The 16,967-nt window shown below is 45.0% G+C and overlaps 1 long non-coding RNA gene across 1 annotated transcript; it reads right to left on the bottom strand.

The window, feature by feature from the left end:
• Positions 1 to 8,209: 8,209 nt before the first annotated feature.
• Positions 8,210 to 10,261, bottom strand: LOC114897608. Its single transcript, XR_003794230.1, has 3 exons — positions 10,094 to 10,261; positions 9,848 to 9,923; positions 8,210 to 9,399 (listed from the first exon to the last, which is right to left on the bottom strand). It is a non-coding gene; the product is annotated as an uncharacterized LOC114897608 (long non-coding RNA).
• Between the last annotated feature and the right edge of the window lie 6,706 nt (positions 10,262 to 16,967).

Here is a 16,967-nt window from a genome sequence, read left to right as displayed (position 1 = left end):
TGGGTCTCTCCCATGTATACATGTTACTGGACTTCTGTTTGATTTTCTCTTGTTAATCTGTCTCATGTGCATTTAATTCTTAGACCAGCCAGAAGAACCTAGAGGGGCAGAGGAAAATTTCTTGCTCCCCAGCAATTGCAGTTTGGGGTCTGCAGCCATGGTGAGCCAGGGGCAAGGGAAGGAGATTGCTTTTATGGGGCAGGGAGGAGAGAAGTTGGGGAGCTACAGTAAACAAAGAGTCTATGGCTTTTCATTGGCTGAGTGCTAACCAGGAAAGGAGTCTTTCTTCTTCCTGGTGGGCTCGGCTGTCATCACAGGCCCTGAGATCTCCCCTTTCTGGTCTCCCAACTCCATTTAAAATAAATTGAGGGGGACTTCCCTGGCGGCTCAGTGGTTAAGACTCCAAGCTTCCACTGCAGGGGGCACGGGTTAGCTCCCTGGTCCGGGAACTATGATCCCACATGGCACACAGTGCCGCCAAAAAAAAAAAGGAAATAAAAGAAATTGAGGTTTCTATTTATTAATTTTTACAACATCGACACACACAGACACACTCAGACACGCATATAGACACTCTCAGACACACATATAGACACACACAGAGATACACACACACACCCCATACTGCACCATACTGTAAGACTGGGCTAAATCCCTTCCCCGGGCTCTCCTAGCACCCAACCTCTGTCACTGAACTGACCAGCTTTTACTGACAAATCTGTCCTCCTATCTCGATGATAAACCCTTCCGGGTCAAAGACCATGTCCTTCGCAACTTTAGCACCCTGCTTTCCCCACGCTCTATCTGGTTCAGAGTGGGCCGTCAATAAAGCTTTGCTAACTGAACCCAACCATAATTCAAGGCAGGCTGGAGGGACTGGGAAACGGAATGGCTTCCAGGGTGACCGAATGTAAAATTGATTCCCCTCTCCGAATCCCTGGGCAGACTGCAACCTTTCACAGCAATGGACAGTATCACATACCCTCACCCTTCAAGTCTTATCCTTGCCCCTTAAAGCACACATAAAAATTGGACTCCTAAAACTCAGCCATTCGCTGTTGAATTCAAGGCCTTTCTCCAATTTGAGATATTCCACAGAAGAAATCGAGCCATTTCTAGGTAGCCGAAAGGAAACAGAAAAGAGACTGACTTAAAGCTTCATTCAGCTCTCATGTCGTTTCCCATTTATCTCCTATATTAAAACCTTTTGAACGCGGAAGCTACATCTGATTTCTCTTTCTGTTTCCCACAGCTCCTAGCAGGATGCTTTGGATATGAATGGCAAAGCGCTGGAGGAGAAGACAGGATAGGATGGACGTGGGCCCTTTGGATTTGCCAGAGGAAAAAAATAACGTGTAACTTGGAAATGTAATAAAACCTTCAAAAGTACGTACCACAACCTATGTCCATTGCAGGAACTCGGCTGTGTTTCTATCCATTCCACGCAGTCTATGCACCTGAGTCGTCTGCTCACCTGTGTCACATCACGGCCACGAGCACAGGCTTTGGGACCACACAGCTCTGGGCGGAATCCCAATTCTGTCACCCACCAGCTGTCCACCCTGGGGCTCAGGGTCCTCACCTGTAAAGAGACGATGACACACCTCACAGGGAGGGTCCAGCACTCAGCTCGGTGCCAGGCACATAGGATGTGCGCTATAAACAGTCGCTATTTGATTGTTGTGGTTGTTATTGTTATGTGGGTCCTCAGTATATTTGAAATGAGAGCAGGGATTCTAAATTAGAGCAGGACACTATTCAAATATTGGTAGAGGTTTGGCAGTTTGGAGAGGTATAATGGGAGATCATAATGAGATGATCACACCTGAATATATGTAGAGACAAACAACAAATTAGTTAAGAAACTTGTTAAAACCTAAGACCGGCACTAAGCAGGGCACTTCCTTGGCAAAACAGGGCAGGTGGGGAGGAGGGGGGTCCAGCTCAGCCCGCCACGTGGAACAGGACAGGGAAGGCACGTCCGGCCACTGACAGAGTCTCGGGTCTCAAACCTCATTTAGGTCCCTGGTAGCAGCAAGTTCCCACCTGGAGAGGGGGAAGCAGCCCAGGACATCCAGGGATCAGGCGGTCCTGAGTCTGGATCTTAGATGCCCTGTCCAGAATTACAACTGGAGCCACACAGATGCCCTGTCCAGTGGTGATGAAGCCCTGGGCTTCTCTGAGGCTCTGGACACCCCATGGGATTGGCCGCCAAGCGCAGCTGGGACCACGATGTGAGCCCAGGGGTCAGCTGGGGGTCCAGGGTCCCTAAACCCACAGGTATGGGGGGTGGTGCTTAAGCTCTGTAGTCCTTTCCTGCCTGAGCGCCAAAGGAACCTGCACTGAGGGGTGAGCATCAGTGAAGCCAGCGGTCCCAGCTCTGAGCAGCTGGTGGAGAAAGAGTCAGGAATATGGGATGCAAGCTACATGTCCTGCTGAATTTAAATAGGTTGAATTATCCATCGTCAACGTTGGTCGACTTTTTTCCTCCCAGAAGCGTCTTTGCACCAAGGTACAGCTACCTAGCCCGCTGACAGGCACATACCATTAACTTGCAGATATTTTTATTTATTTATTTTTATTTTTTTTAATTAAAAAAATTTTTATTTATTTATTTTGGCTGTGCCTCACAGCTTGTGGGATCTTAGTTCCCCAACCAGGGATTGAACCCGGGCCCTCGGCAGTGAGAGCGCAGAGTCCGAACCACGGGACCGCCAGGGCATTCCCTGCAGATACTTTATAATAACATCATCCATCATTTACATGGTGCCTTGCAGACTCCAAAGCACTTCCATAAAAACTGGGCTCGCTCATTCCTTAGAATAACCTCTGAGGTAGAAAGGGAGGTGATTTTTATCACCTCAGAGAGATTTTGATGCCTGAGAGAATTTGAGAAGATGTCATACAACACTTGACTTGGGTCTTGGAAGGAGGAATAGAAGTTTGCCCAGCATAACTGAAAGGTTGCTTCTTTCAAAGGTTGCCAGCTCGTCTGCCCAGCCATTTTAATGGTGGGCTGAGAGCAGGGGCGACGTACTGCTTCCAGTAGAATATCCTTGTGGGACCAGTGCCCTGGGACTCGCGTGTGACCTACAATCTCAGTTTTAATGTAACTCTTCCAAAGCAATTAAAAATACTTTACCCACAGATTGACGTTGAATTCCCTTCCCTGTACCCAATTAAAAAATAATGATAACAGTCTTATTAGATCTAAAATAAGCCCAGATTAGAAACAGCCTGTTTAAAAATCAATAAACTTTTCTTAATCCCTGCAGTGGAAAAAGAAAGAGGCTCCTCTCTGTCTTCCCTAAAAAGTCAGTATTTACACAAAGCATTGCGTTGCCGGATTCAGAGACGCAGAGGTGCCCGAGCGTTCACCCAGCTGCCGGCACCCCCTGAATCCTGCGAGACTTATTTGGCTATAACTAATCTTGGCTCTAGGCTTGCTTACATTTTTGGGTGACCCTTTTGCCTGGAATGTTTCTCAGTGTTCTCATTAGCGCTGTCTTCCCAGCCCTGGACCTCGCTCTCCTTTTGTTGCTGTTACTGTCTGTCCTGCCATTAGTAATCTTGACTGCTCCCAGCAGCCAGGCCTGGCGTGTTCCCCATCACGCTGACACTGTTCCCGCACCAGACCCGGGCCCGACTCCTGCTCCCTAACCCTGTCCTCACAGCCAAGCACCTCTGCCGCCCTTCCTGTGTATTTACAGTTGGATTTGTTGTTGTTGTTGTCCTTTTTCTAATTATAAAATATATTTTATGCTTCTTATAGAGAACTATAAAGAAAGATATTAAGAAAACCCTCATGATCTACACTCAGAGTCAGACACCGCTATTTTTCTAGCATAATCCTTATTTAAAATATATTTTATTGTATGTTTCATTCAGAAAGTAATACAGGGACTTCCCTGGCAGTCTAGTGGTTAGGATTGGGCACTCTCACTGCCGTGGCCCAGGTTCAGTCCTTGGTCAGGGAACGAAGATCCTGCAAGCCGTGTGGGACAGCCAAAATAAAAACGAAGCAACAAATAATAAATTAAAAAATAAAATAAAAATTAAAAAATAAATTAAAAATAAATAAAAACCATTTTATTTCATTTTTATATAAATTTTAAAATATATATAAATAAATAAATATTTTATTTATTTTTTTTATTTTTATATAAATAAAAAAATACTTTTTTTAAAAGTAATATATCTCTTGATATGATGTGATGAGAATGGCACTTAACTTTTGTGGTCTTTTCCCCCAAAATTCATAATCTCAGTCTAGTCATGAGGGTAGACTTCAGACAAACCCAAACTGAGGGATACTCTACAGAATATCTGACCGAGACTCCTCAAAACTGTCAAGATCATCAAAAACAAGGAAAGCCTAGCCTAACAGTCTAGAGGAGCCTAGGGAGACACGATCATTAAACATAATGTGGTGTCCTGGATGGGCTCCTGGAAAAGGAAAATGACATTAGATTAAAAACTTTAAAGATCCCATAAAGGAATGGACGTTCATTAATAAAAATGGTTAATTGTGACAAATAAGTTAACAATAGAGGAAACTGGGTACTTGACATATGGGAACTCTCTGCATTATCTTTGTAGCTTTTCTGTAAATCTGAACCTATTTTCAAACTTAAAGTTTATTTTTTTCTTCCAGTTTTACTGAGATATAATTGACATTCAGCACTATAAAAGTTTAAGGTGTACAGCATAATGATTTGACTTACATATGTCATGAAATAGTTATCACAGTAAGTTTAGTGAACATCCATCAACTCATATAGATACAAAAGAAAAAGAAAATGTTTTTTCCTTGTGATGAGAACTCAGGATGTACTCTCCTAACAATGTTCATATAGAACAACTTTCATATATAACATACAGCAGGGTTAATTATATTAGTCATACACTATATTACATCTCTAGTACTTATTTATCATATAGCTGGAAGTCTGTACCTTTTGATCATTTTCATCCATGTTTTGGGAAAAAAAATTCGGACAACATGGAAGTGTGTAAAACAAAAGGCAATAGCTCCCTGCTTCCATCTCCTCACCTCACGGTTGGCACCAGCCTTATTTTCTGGAAGTACTTCCTCTTTATTGCACAGTCGAGCTCACGCCGCAGTGCAGTTCTGAATCCTGGCTTTGTTGTTTAGCGTTACAGCATGAGCATTTTCCCATGTCCTTAAGAACTCTTCTTAAAGACAATTTTATAGGTTGTGTGACATTCATTGCACTGTTTTCTTGCCTAAGGTAGCTGTGATCCAGCCCTTATGTTTCCAGGAGATTTGCTTTCATTACCCATGTTTTAGAGTTTCCTCCTGCAAAGAACTGCTCCCTGCTTTCTCCAAGCAACAAGGAAGACAGCAAAATCTTCATCCAGACTCTCCTGGGACCTTCAGAAAACTTGTTTAGTCCAACATGTTTCAGCAGAGTTCGGGTTTCAAGACTTTCTTTTTCACAATCTCTTCTTTTGCCTTTATTTCTCACAATTTATAATCCACTGGGGATAACCCAGGCACTGTCATGGCTGATGACTATAATGTGGACTGTTTGGGCATTAATGTACGGGATTGAATAGCATCCCTCCCAAATTCAGATCCACCTGGAACCCCAGAACAAGACCTCATTTCAAAGCAGGGTCTTTGCAGATGCAATTCGGTAAGATGAGGTCATACTAGAATCAGGTGTGCCCTAAATCCAATCACTGTCGTCCTTATAAGAAAGGCACGTGAAGACAAAGAGATACACAGAGAGGAGAATGCCACGTGAGGGCGGAGACAGATTGGAGGGATGCGTCTACAAGCCAAGGAACGCCAGGGACTGCTGGCAGCCGCTGGGAGAGAGGCCTGGGACAGATGCTTCCCGGAGCCCCCATGAAGGAACGAACCCTGCTGACACCTTCATTTGGGACTTCTAGTCTCCGCAACGGTAAGAGAGTAAATTTCTGTTGTTTTAACCACCCAGGTGCTGGTGTTTGTTACAGCAGTGCTTGCAAACTAATTACAGGAAGCTGTGGCCTCAGAGGGCCACGGGTATGGACAGAGCTCTGGCACTCGAGTGGGGGGAAGGGACAGTGGCTCTCGCTGTGAGGGGCAGTGAGGTATTTGGTGGGGGGGGGGAGAGAGATCCACAGAGATCACAGGTGTCAGGCATTGAGCAAAGTTCTAATTGAAACACAGGTGTTTTGTGTCATTTCCTTTCTCCACCATCCTCCCCACCTGGTGGCCATTTCTCTCTGGTCAGACAGAAAGAGGCCCACAAAAATCCCTTTCCTCCCTTATATCTGCATCCATTATTTTTCTAGAAGATATAAGTAGCTGTCTGCCAGAATATGCCTTAAATATCAATACACAAAGCCTCCAGGTTGCAAACCAGTTTCATTTCAAAGCTTTGGCTACAACAGGATAAATTACTTCAGCACTTCGTTTCTTATACATTATTTATAGTGAATTTGCTTTGACAGCACACGCACACCTTAACCGTGATCGCTCTATGGATTCTCCACTTTTTCGAAATTGAGCTTATATTACTCTCATACAGAAAATATTTTTATAAAACCTCCTTTAAAAGAGTGGTGTTGTATCTGCCGTAAAAAACTGATTGCTGATGGAGAGATTCTCCTCAGATAAGAGGCTGAGGCTCAAGGTTGGCGGGGAAAATGTGAGCGGGATGTTGTCAACAACTTTTCAATGGGCGAGACCTGGGGACCTCTCAGGGGTCCAGGGAGTAACTGTCTTTATGGGGCTAGGAGCTGCCAGGAGGTCCTGAGATGCGTGTGTGGTGAGGAATAAATTCCTCCTGAAGGGCTGGGGTAGGGGTGGTGCTGGAGAGCAGAGTCTTGAAGGAGCTTGATGACTTTTCCTACAACTATGGGGTCAGAATGGCAGGAGGAAATACATCTCAGTCTCTCCCTGGGCTGCTGTGAATGAAAATGCAGAGGCAGAGGGAGGTTTGTGGACAGGAGAGAAAGTTCCTGTGGTTCGCCGCAGGAAGGCGGGCCACACCTGCCGAGAGGCACCTTCGTGTCCTCTGAAGGTCCCAGCTTCATTTTACGTGTTGGTCATCAACTGCCGTGTAACTTCGAAACTGTCTTAACACGATACACGTTTATTACCTCGGAGTTAATGTGGGTAAGGACTTCAGGAGAGGAGTAGTGGTTGCTCGCCAGGCCTGGACCCAGAAGCCCCCCACTCAGGCCTGATTCTCTCCTCCACCTTCCCGACCCTCTGAGTGTCCATCGGGGTGAGGTAGCTAGGGGCTACGGAGGCCCACCCGGGGCAATGCTAGCTTCAGATGCAAATCCACAGCCCTCTCAGCTCTGCAGCCTCATTGCTCTGAGCCCTTGGAAGGCTCAAGGGGCCTCCTCCCCGACCCCAAGCCCCCAGCTATCCCCCCAGCCCCACTGCTCGCTAGGCCTCAGGGCAGAGATAGACACTTTGCTCTAGGCAGAAGTCCATTGTTCTCATTACCGGTCACTCTGAATCTTTAGAGTCGATTCTGCCAGTCTTCTGCATCAGGGGGCTGCCAGCCCGAAGTGGGGAGCCTCTCGCCGCCGTGGGGAGGGAGGTGAGGGATGTGGCCCGGTGTTGGGGTCACAGAGCCAGTGATGAGCTGAAGGCCTGGCCGAGCCGGTGGGGCAGCCTCGGACCCCAGCGAGCCCGGCCCAGGAACGGTCTGGGAGGACGCAAAAGGAGCGGGACATAGACCTGGAGGACTTATCCTGGCCTTGCTTCCCGCCCAGGTCTGAAAGCCTGGCCTCGGGAACGAGGGCCGACAGCTCCTTCCCCTCCTTTTTCTAGCAGCTGGAAGCAAGGAAAAGCACCTTTTCCGTGCACAGAGATGCACGGCCATCAAAACAGATTGCAACACTTTGCTGGCAGAAAACTAAGGCCCCCGACGCAAAAAAAAAAAAAAAAAAAACAACCCACAAAAAGCAGCTCTGCACAGTCCGCTCAGGGAAGGCCACCCTCTTGCTTCCAGTACTGCTGGGCGTCCGGATGGCAACCTGGGGAGGACGCAGGTGCCCCGTTTAGACCTGCCCACTCGGGGCGGAGGATGGGAGTGGCTAGTTACCAGTTCATCAAGTATTTTAAAAATCATCTCAGAAACCGGCTCTTTTGTCATCTGCAGTAGCCAGGACAAGAGTTATAAGGAAAGGGTGGGAGAATTGCTAGGAATGGAGAGAGCCTACCATGTACCATCTTCCCTTCAAGGCTTAACCTTGCCCTCCTCCCCCCGCCCCTCCAGGTACAGACCCTCTCCTAAGGCCCTCTTCCTTCACCTCTCCGGTCCTGTGGTTTCCTAGACGCTTTTTATCTGGGCCAGTCATTCAGATGGTTAGTCATATGTTGTGTTAGAGATCTGTAGTGGCTTACAAAAACGTAAAGAAGATTTTTAAAACTCAGGTATGATATTGGCACAGAGAAAGGCACAGTCTTATCCAGTTGCTAAAAGGGGGCCAGAAAGTTTCTCTAAGTCTCTTTCCGGAGGCCGAAGTTAAAGGGCAAAGGATCATTGCAGGGACTGCACAGCGTCTTTAGGTGCAATCTAACTGGTTTTTAGGAATAGAACATATTCTCTCAACACTGAGAACAGAGAAAAATCTCCCCAGCGGGTCCAGCCAAAGACCTCGGTGTACCGTCTCATCCGAGAAAATGGCTCATCTCTTATGACAGTGGGGGGTCTTGTTTGCTTGCTTGTTTTGGCCGCGTTGGGTCTCCGCTGCTGCGCACGGGCTTCCTCTAGTTGCGGTGAGCGGGGCTGCTCTTCGTTGCGGTGCACACAGTGTGCGGTTTTTGGTTTGGTTGTGGTTCTTTTTTTTCAAAATCAAAATCACAAGTTGGCTCAAATAACTTACTCCTTTGGTAGAAATGAGAAAAGCGTAAGTCGATGCAAATGGACAAGAAAGAATTACAGAAGGAAGCAGAGGGTGCAAGAGGCTTTTTTTTTTTTTCCCATAAGAACAGATTGTTTTACTAAACCTCAGCTGTTGTCCCTCCTTCCCAGTTGGGGGCTGTGACGGGGCCCTTGCTGCCGCCTTCCTGCATTTGCTCCTTAGCCCCCCACACCATTTCCCTGGGTGTTGCTAGGTTTCTTGTCCCTGTGCTCCAGGTTAGGGGGTCCTCTGGGGTCTGACTGTCACCAGCCCCTTCCTCGCCCTCCTCTATACATAAGACCTAAGGAAAGGGTATGCTGGCCTCTGGCTCCGGAACTTCCACACCCTTGTTTTGTCTTGCTCTCTTCTAGCAGCTGGTGCTCGCTCTGCAGATTCAATGTGCAGAAACTCCTGCTGGGCTCCAGCCAGGGTAGTCACACGCTCAAAACGGGGGTCCAGCTGGGCCATCAGACTGTTCAGGTGTTGCTCTGTCTGGGCCAGCTGTTGTGTCAGCTGGGCCAGCTGTTGAAGAGGCATTTTTTATAAACTTAAGAGCAAGGGACAGAAACGCTAAAAAAAGAAACCTAAAATTTCCACACCAGGAACCATGTCTAAAGTTTGCTCCATCCCCACTACAGCACCCATCACACTGAATGGTCCAGAGTAGTTCCAAAAGGTTATTTATCACAAGGTGTTAGCCCTCTAATTTGTAACTTTCAGTATTTAACAACTGCTTCATCTCTTCTTCCCTGGAGTCACAGCCTGCGCTAGGCTGCAGTGTTCCAAATGGCCAGCAGGCGTCGCCAGCTAACACGATTCTGAGCAGCCAGAAAACGCAAAGTTCATTCTCTCTACTTGAAAACTTTCCATGGAGCCTTAATGTGGGCAGTGTAAAGTCCAAATTCCTATCCAGGACACCCCAGGCCCTTCAGATTTAATCCAATTCACTTTTTATGGCTTTCGTTCTTACCAATTCAGGCACCCATTCAATCAATCAGGAAAGGCTTATTGAACACTTGATTTTTTATCAGGTGCTTTTCTGGGACCTGGAAATAAAAAGATAACAGATTTCATCTCTGCTCTGGAGAAGCTCACTGCCTACCCCACCTAGGAAAACAGTTTAGGGCTAAGCTGCTATGTTAAAGAGACATCTATCTACACTGACGTACACACACACGGTGGCTTAAAGAAAATTAAATTTATTTATTTCTCACACCAGAAACCAGAGTGGTCCAGACTGGTCAGCTGGGGATCTGGCTGCTTCCCATCTCGTTGTGCGTCATCATCCGTAGGATGTTGTCCTTAGTTGCACTGTCAAAGCTGGGTCATGACAATATCCAAGCTTCAGCCCGGGAAAGGGGAAGAGCAAAAGAGGAGGGCAGGCAATTTCCTTTTAAGCAGGAAACACAGAAGCTGCACCTACCCTTTGATTCACATTCCAGGGCAGGGACCTAGTCATGTGGCCACATCTAGCTGCAAGGAAGGCTGGGAAGTGTAGTCTTTATCTAGGCAGCAGCGTGCCCAGCTAGCAATGAGTTGCAACTACCCGTCTGGTCAGAAAGCATCTCTTTTTTTCATACAACCTAACTTTACTTTTTTTTTTTTTTTTTTTTTTTTTTTTTTTCTAACTTTACTTTTAATGGATTCGAGAAACAATTTTTGTGTCTTCTACATTGCTGTCAATGGTAATTGCACTGTCGGGGTTTAGGGATGCCGGTTCATAGAAATTTGTGGTGACTAATAGCAATTTACTATGCACATTTCATATTTGTGAGACATATCTATTACTGCCCATCAGAGATGATAAAATCTTATCACAATGACAACTGAGTTGATAAAACTCAGTGAAATGCAACTTAGAATCCAGTTTATTTTTTACTCATGAGAATATGACATTTGAGTCGGCTTCTTGAGGCTGGTCAGGTGGGAAAGGAGGAAGAACATTCTAGAATGTGACTAGCATCTGTAGAGGCCTGTATTCATGGCAAGGCCAGCTCTATTGGTACGTTGGTTATTAGGTGCGGGTATGTGTGTGGGGAAGGAAGACAGGAGAGAAACTGGGAAAATAGAGTAGAATAAGATTGTGCTAAGTTTCTCACTCCAAACTAAGGAACTTGGATTTTACCTGGCAGAGCAGATGCTTGGGGGGTACTCCCCAGTCTAGGAGCCAAGGTCAGGTCCCAAACTCTGTCGCTGTATGTGGGTGGGCTCCAGGCAGCCAGTGTACAGTACTTGACCTCACTGTCTCATTCACGAGACAGTGAGCGGAGATAACGTGGTAAGGGTGTGTGTATGTGTGTGTACGTGTGTGTGTGTGTTGCTTTGTTCTTGTTGGAAAAGACTTGTGTATGTTATGGAATCAATAGGAAGGATCCAGAAGCCAGAGGTTGAGAACAGGAGAGAGAAGGGATAATGGACAGTTTTATGTTCCTCCGAAGGACTCTTGGCCAAGATTCAAGGCAGGAATGAAGGACTTTGCTTTTGTAGGAGGGACGGCATCCCTGCCATAACAAGAGAACACAGAGAAGAAAAGGCAGGCTTTCATCTGGTATTAGGAAGAAGAGGGGGCAATTGCTGTCTCAACCCTTTCTATTTCTCTGTAGAGTAGGAGCAAGATCACCTCCTGAGTGAAGAAATCTGAGGAGAGTAGAGAGGGTTCAAAACCATGCTTGTGAGGATAAGAAAGTGAGTGGACCGGCAAAGCCTAGTAGTGGTACTCAGTAGGTCATCAATTTATGCACGTATTCAGTCAACAAATGTTCACTGAGATCAAGCAGAATGGTAGGCAGTGGGAAATGCAGAGATGAGTAAAACACAGCAGCTGGTGACAGGGCTTCCCCATACGGTTGTACAAGTTGTGCACTGCCCAAACATGCCAGTAAGGGAAGGAGCTTAAGCTGAAATCCAGTTGATGCTTCGCTAGGCACGTCCCACAGCAAATGGGCTACATGTGCCCAGAGGGAGTGCCTTTATCAGTGAACTCAAAGGGCTAACGTGAAAGTTTGAGGCCCTGTTTAAGGGCTAGCTGCTTTAGGTCATGGGAGAGAAGAATGCACTGTAATTAAGAGAAGGCTCTGAGGGCACAGAGGGAAGAGTGACATGAACCAACCAATGGAGAGTGAGCAGGTCCTTGAGGGGATGAGACCAAAATCCTTTCATGTAAAGTGAGCTTGGACATTCTCCTCTGACTCGGGGGCCCCGGGGCCACCAGAGAGCAAGCAGGGGGAGCGGGCAGAGTGGGAGGGAAGGGGAGTCATGGACAGAGGTGAGGAAGCTCATTTCACCATTTCGTCCTGTTTGGCTCTGAAGATACTTCTACTGCATACATGCTCTCTCCCCATCAGGGACACCTAGTCAGGGCTGGAGGTGAATCCACAGAGGAAGGGGGCACCAGGCCCCCCAAGTGTAGCTAAACCTGGAGTGGTAGTATGCAGCCTTTCTCATCAGCCAGTGGCGATGGGCCACCAAGGTGGGGTTGCCGGTGAGGCAGCTCTGCTCCGCAGAGAGTGTTTCTTTTCACGTTTAGGTTGTGTTGGTGAGGACAGGTTTGCCCCATGTTGCTTCTAACTCTGGAGGCTTTCTGGATCCAGGGATTCCGCTCACATATTGAGTCCAGAACCCAAAACACCCTTGCTAGGCCTCTAGCAAGCTGTGTTTTAGATATTTATAAATGATTAATAACATTACATATATTCACTTCATGGAGTAAAAACCCCTCACATTTGTTATCCAATTTGAGATGGGAGACGACTCGGTGAGTTGTGAATGAGCCATGTCTCGGGGAAGGTGGCTGGCTCGTCTGAGGTCACAGGCACGGTTGGTTAACTGGCAGAGCTAGGATGCAAATCCCTGTCTGCCTGATTTCAGAATAACTGCTCTTCTTTTACCCAGAGAAAGGGAATAGTAACACCTGCTTTATAGTTGTGACAATTAAATGAGGAAATCAACACAAGGTGTCCAGCAGAACTCCCTGTGCATAATTCTACATTTTCACTCCCAGAAAGTCTTCTCTCCGTAGCCGTAGTTACCTCTTCTCTCTTTAACCAAGAGTGACCAACCTGCTACACCACAATACAGAGAACACAGGCTGGCTGGACCTGGGCTGCAGACAGCCTCTGTGCCACCCTGTGTTATCACATGGTGCCTGCCTGCTGTTTGGTGCTCAGAGATGGCCTCCTCAGGCCACCACGCGCCTCCTCTGTCTCCTTTCCCAGTAGAAACACAAAAGCTGCGTGAATGCGGAACAGCATTGTGGTCGTGGTGGGGATAGGGTGGGGTTCCAAGGCCGTCATCAATTATTGTCAAAACCCACTTCAACATTGCATTTTAACATGGTGCTTACCGGGCACAGTGCCAGAGACAACAGTCTAGGACAGGCAATGGGAATAAGTAAAGGATGGGAGGGGCATCTCCCGCTATCTCTAACCCACCAGCTATAGGAAGTCCTTCTAGACACAATGGTTCTCAACCTCACCGGATACAACTCCCCCTTTTATAATGAATACACTATATTCTTATCATGAAATAAAGATGTAAACCACTATAACTTGCCTTTGATGGAGTATTGATGGGCGAGGACACAAGGGAGCCTTCTGGGTTGTTGGAAATATTCTATATATTGATTTGGGTGGTAGTTACATTGCTGTATTCATATATAAACATTCATTGAACAAGGGATCTCTCTGTATTATTTTTTACAAATTTATATGAATCTATAATTATCTCTATTAAAATTTAAATTAAAAGCGAGATCCAGGTAAAGTTTTAAATGTGTATTTTGCCATAATTTTTAAAAAACGAGGTGCATTTCACACCCATCAGATTGGCAGAAATGGAGAAGTTTAATAATATTCATTTCATCAAGGATGTGGAGAAAAGGGAAATTCTTCAGTGCTGCTAGGGGCATAAATTAGTACAATGGCTATGGAGGACAGTTCAGTGTTACCTGCTAAGATTGGCAATGTAGATGCCCTGGGAGCCAGCAGTTCTACTCTCACACATGAATAAGAATATATGTACGAGACATTCTTTGAGATATTGTTAGTACTGGTACAATATTGAAAACAAAGTGTTCATCTGTTTTTTCTTTTATTTAAAAATAAAGGGAGGGACTTCCCTGGTGGTCCAGCAGCTAAGACTCTGAGCTCCCAATGCAGGGGGCCTGGGTTCGACCCCTGGTCCCGGAACTAGATCCCACATGCCACAACTAAGAGTTTGCATGCCGCAACTAAAGATCCCACGTGCTGCAACGAAGATCCCGCATGCCGCAACTAAGACTCGGCGCAGCCAAATAAATAAATAAATATTTTAAAAATAAATAGAATTCCCTGGCAGTCCAGTGGTTAGGATTTGGCGTTTTCACTGCTGTGGGCCCAGGTTCAATCCCTGGTCAGGGAACTAAGATCTTGCAAGCTGCGCAGTGTGGCCAAAAATAAATAAATGAATGAATAAATAACTAAAATTTTAAAAATAAAAAATACTGTGCAAAAGTCAACATGGAACAGGAAACATGGATGGAAGTGTTGAATTTGTTTCCGTGGTTTGAGAGACTGTGCAGTGCCCAACAGACACACACATACCATTAGCAAGTAATTGTGGTTATTTAAGAATAAAATCAAAATATTATTTTTTCTTTAAAAAAGATCACATTTCCATGTTGCCTGTCAAAACTGTAGCAGACAGATGATGTACTAGGCCATTAACACATTTCTGTCTATTAAAAAACCTCTAGAGAAGCAAGCAGGTGAGCCTTGGAGTTAGCTCAGTGATGGGGGTCAGTGCTCTGCTAATAATAAACACTGTTCTCAGAACTCTTAAAGACACTTAGGAAGGCACAGCCCTGAGGAGCCAGGGGTGACTGTTGAAAAATACCAATGCAACACTCAAGACTCAGGAAGTTAAGAGGTGATGTGGCACTGGCACAATTGTGGAACCAGGAATTGAACCCATCAATGCAGCAATGTGGTAGCCATCCCCCAGGAATCCTAGTCCCCTGGTATTCATGCCCTTATGTGGTCCCATCCCACAGTGAATCACAGCTGGTCCTGTGGGGCCAGTGGAATATGGTGAAAATGACATCATGTGGCTTTCAAGGCTAGGTCATAAATGGTATCGCAGATTCCACTTTGGTCTCCTGGATCTCTGGGAGATCCATGCACCATGTTGTCAGGACGCTCAAGCAGCCCCATGGAGAGGTCCATAGAGAGAGGAATTTGGGCTCCCAGCTGCCAGTCAGCACCATCTTAGCTCAATGTATGAGCCACAGTGAAAGTGAATCCTCTCACCAAACTGTATACATTATGTTCAGTGTTTTGTATACCAATTATACCTCAACAAAGCTGAATAAGGAAGGAAGGAAGGAAGGAAGAGAAAGAAAGGGTTAGTGTTTTCATTTTCTTTGGATACATACTCAGAAGTGGAATTGCTGGATTATATGGTAGTTCTAGTTTTAATTTTTTTGAGGAAACTCCATATTCTTTTCATAGTGGCTGCACCAATTTACATCCTCACCAACGGTGCACAAAGGTTCCCTTTTCTCCACATCCTAGCCAACAATTGCTATTTCAAGTCTTTTAGGTAATAGCCATTCTAAAAGGTGTGAGGTGATATCTCATTGTGGTTTTGATTTATGTTTCCCTGATGATTAATGATGTAGAGCATCTCTCATGTTCCTGTTAGCCATCTGTATGTATTTTTTGGAGAAATGTCTTTTCAGGTCTTCTGCTCATTTTTAAATCAGATTGTTTATTTTTTGCTATTGAGTTGTATGAATTCTTTATATATTTTGGACGTTAGCCCCTTATCAGATATATGATTTGCAAACATTTTCTCTCATTCAGTATGTTGCCTTTTCATTTTGTTGATGGTTTCCTTTGCTGCGCAGAAAATGTTTAGTGTGGTGTAGTCCCACTTATTTTTGCTTTTGTTTCTTTTGCTTTGGACATCAGATTAAAAAAATCATTGCCAAGACCTATGTCAAGGAGCTTACTGTCTATGTTTTCCTCTAAGATTTTTTTCAAACTTTATGTTCAAGTCTTTAATTCATTTTGAGTTAATTTTTTGTATAGTGTAAGATAATGCTCTAGTTTCATTCTTTTGCATATGGCTGTCCAATTTTCCCAACACCATTTATTAAAGAGACCTTCCTTTCCTCATTGTCTATTCTTGTATCCTTTATCATAAATTAATTGACCATACCTGTGTAGATTTATTTCTAGGCTCTCTATTCTGTTCCATTGATCTATATGTCTGTTTTAATGCCAATACAATACTGTTTTATTTATTTATTTATTTTTATATAAATTTATGTATTTTATTTATTTATTTTTGGCTGTGTTGGGATTTTGTTGCTGCACATGGGCTTTCTCTAATTGCGGCAAGCGGGGGCTACTCTTTGTTGTAGTGCACGGGCTTTTCACTGTGATGGCTTCTCTTGTTGCGGAGCACAGGCTCTAGGCACGTGGGCTTCAGTAGTTGCAGCATGTGGGCTCAGTAGTTGTGGCTCGTGGGCTGTAGAGCGCAGGCTCAGTAGTTGTGGCACACGGGCTTAGTTGCTGTGCGGCATGTGGGATCTTCCTGGACCAGGGCTCAAACCCATGTCCCCTGCATTGGCAGGCAGATTCTCAACCACTGCACCACCAAGGAAGCCCCACCATACTGTTTTAATTACTATAGCTTTGTAATATAGTTTTAAATCATGGAGCATGATGACTCCAGATTTGTTCTTCTTTCTCAAGATTGCTTTGGCTATTCAGGGTTTTTTTTATGGTTCCATTCAAATTTTAGGATTGTTTTCTCTATTTCTGTGAAAAATGCCATTGGTAGTTTTCTGAATTCTTGACTAATAGAAACTGTGAGAAATAATAAGTGAGTACCATTGCTTAAAAAAATTTATTGAGCTGTACACTGATGATTTGTGCACTTTACCATATATAAGTGATACCACAATAACAAAGTTTTAAATTTAATAATCAACTTAATTAAGAATAATAATAGAATGTATTAATTATAACATAAAAGAAATAAAAGGAAAAATATGAACAGTAGTTTTTTTTGTTTTGTTTTTTGCTTTTTGCGGTACGCGGGCCTCT

The sequence above is a fragment of the Monodon monoceros genome, unplaced genomic scaffold (assembly GCF_005190385.1).
Source record: "Monodon monoceros isolate NGI ecotype Baffin Bay Population unplaced genomic scaffold, NGI_Narwhal_1 Super_Scaffold_17, whole genome shotgun sequence".
Taxonomy (NCBI): domain Eukaryota; kingdom Metazoa; phylum Chordata; class Mammalia; order Artiodactyla; family Monodontidae; genus Monodon; species Monodon monoceros.
Note: the sequence above shows the minus strand (reverse complement) of the source record. Positions and strands in the feature narration are given on the sequence as shown.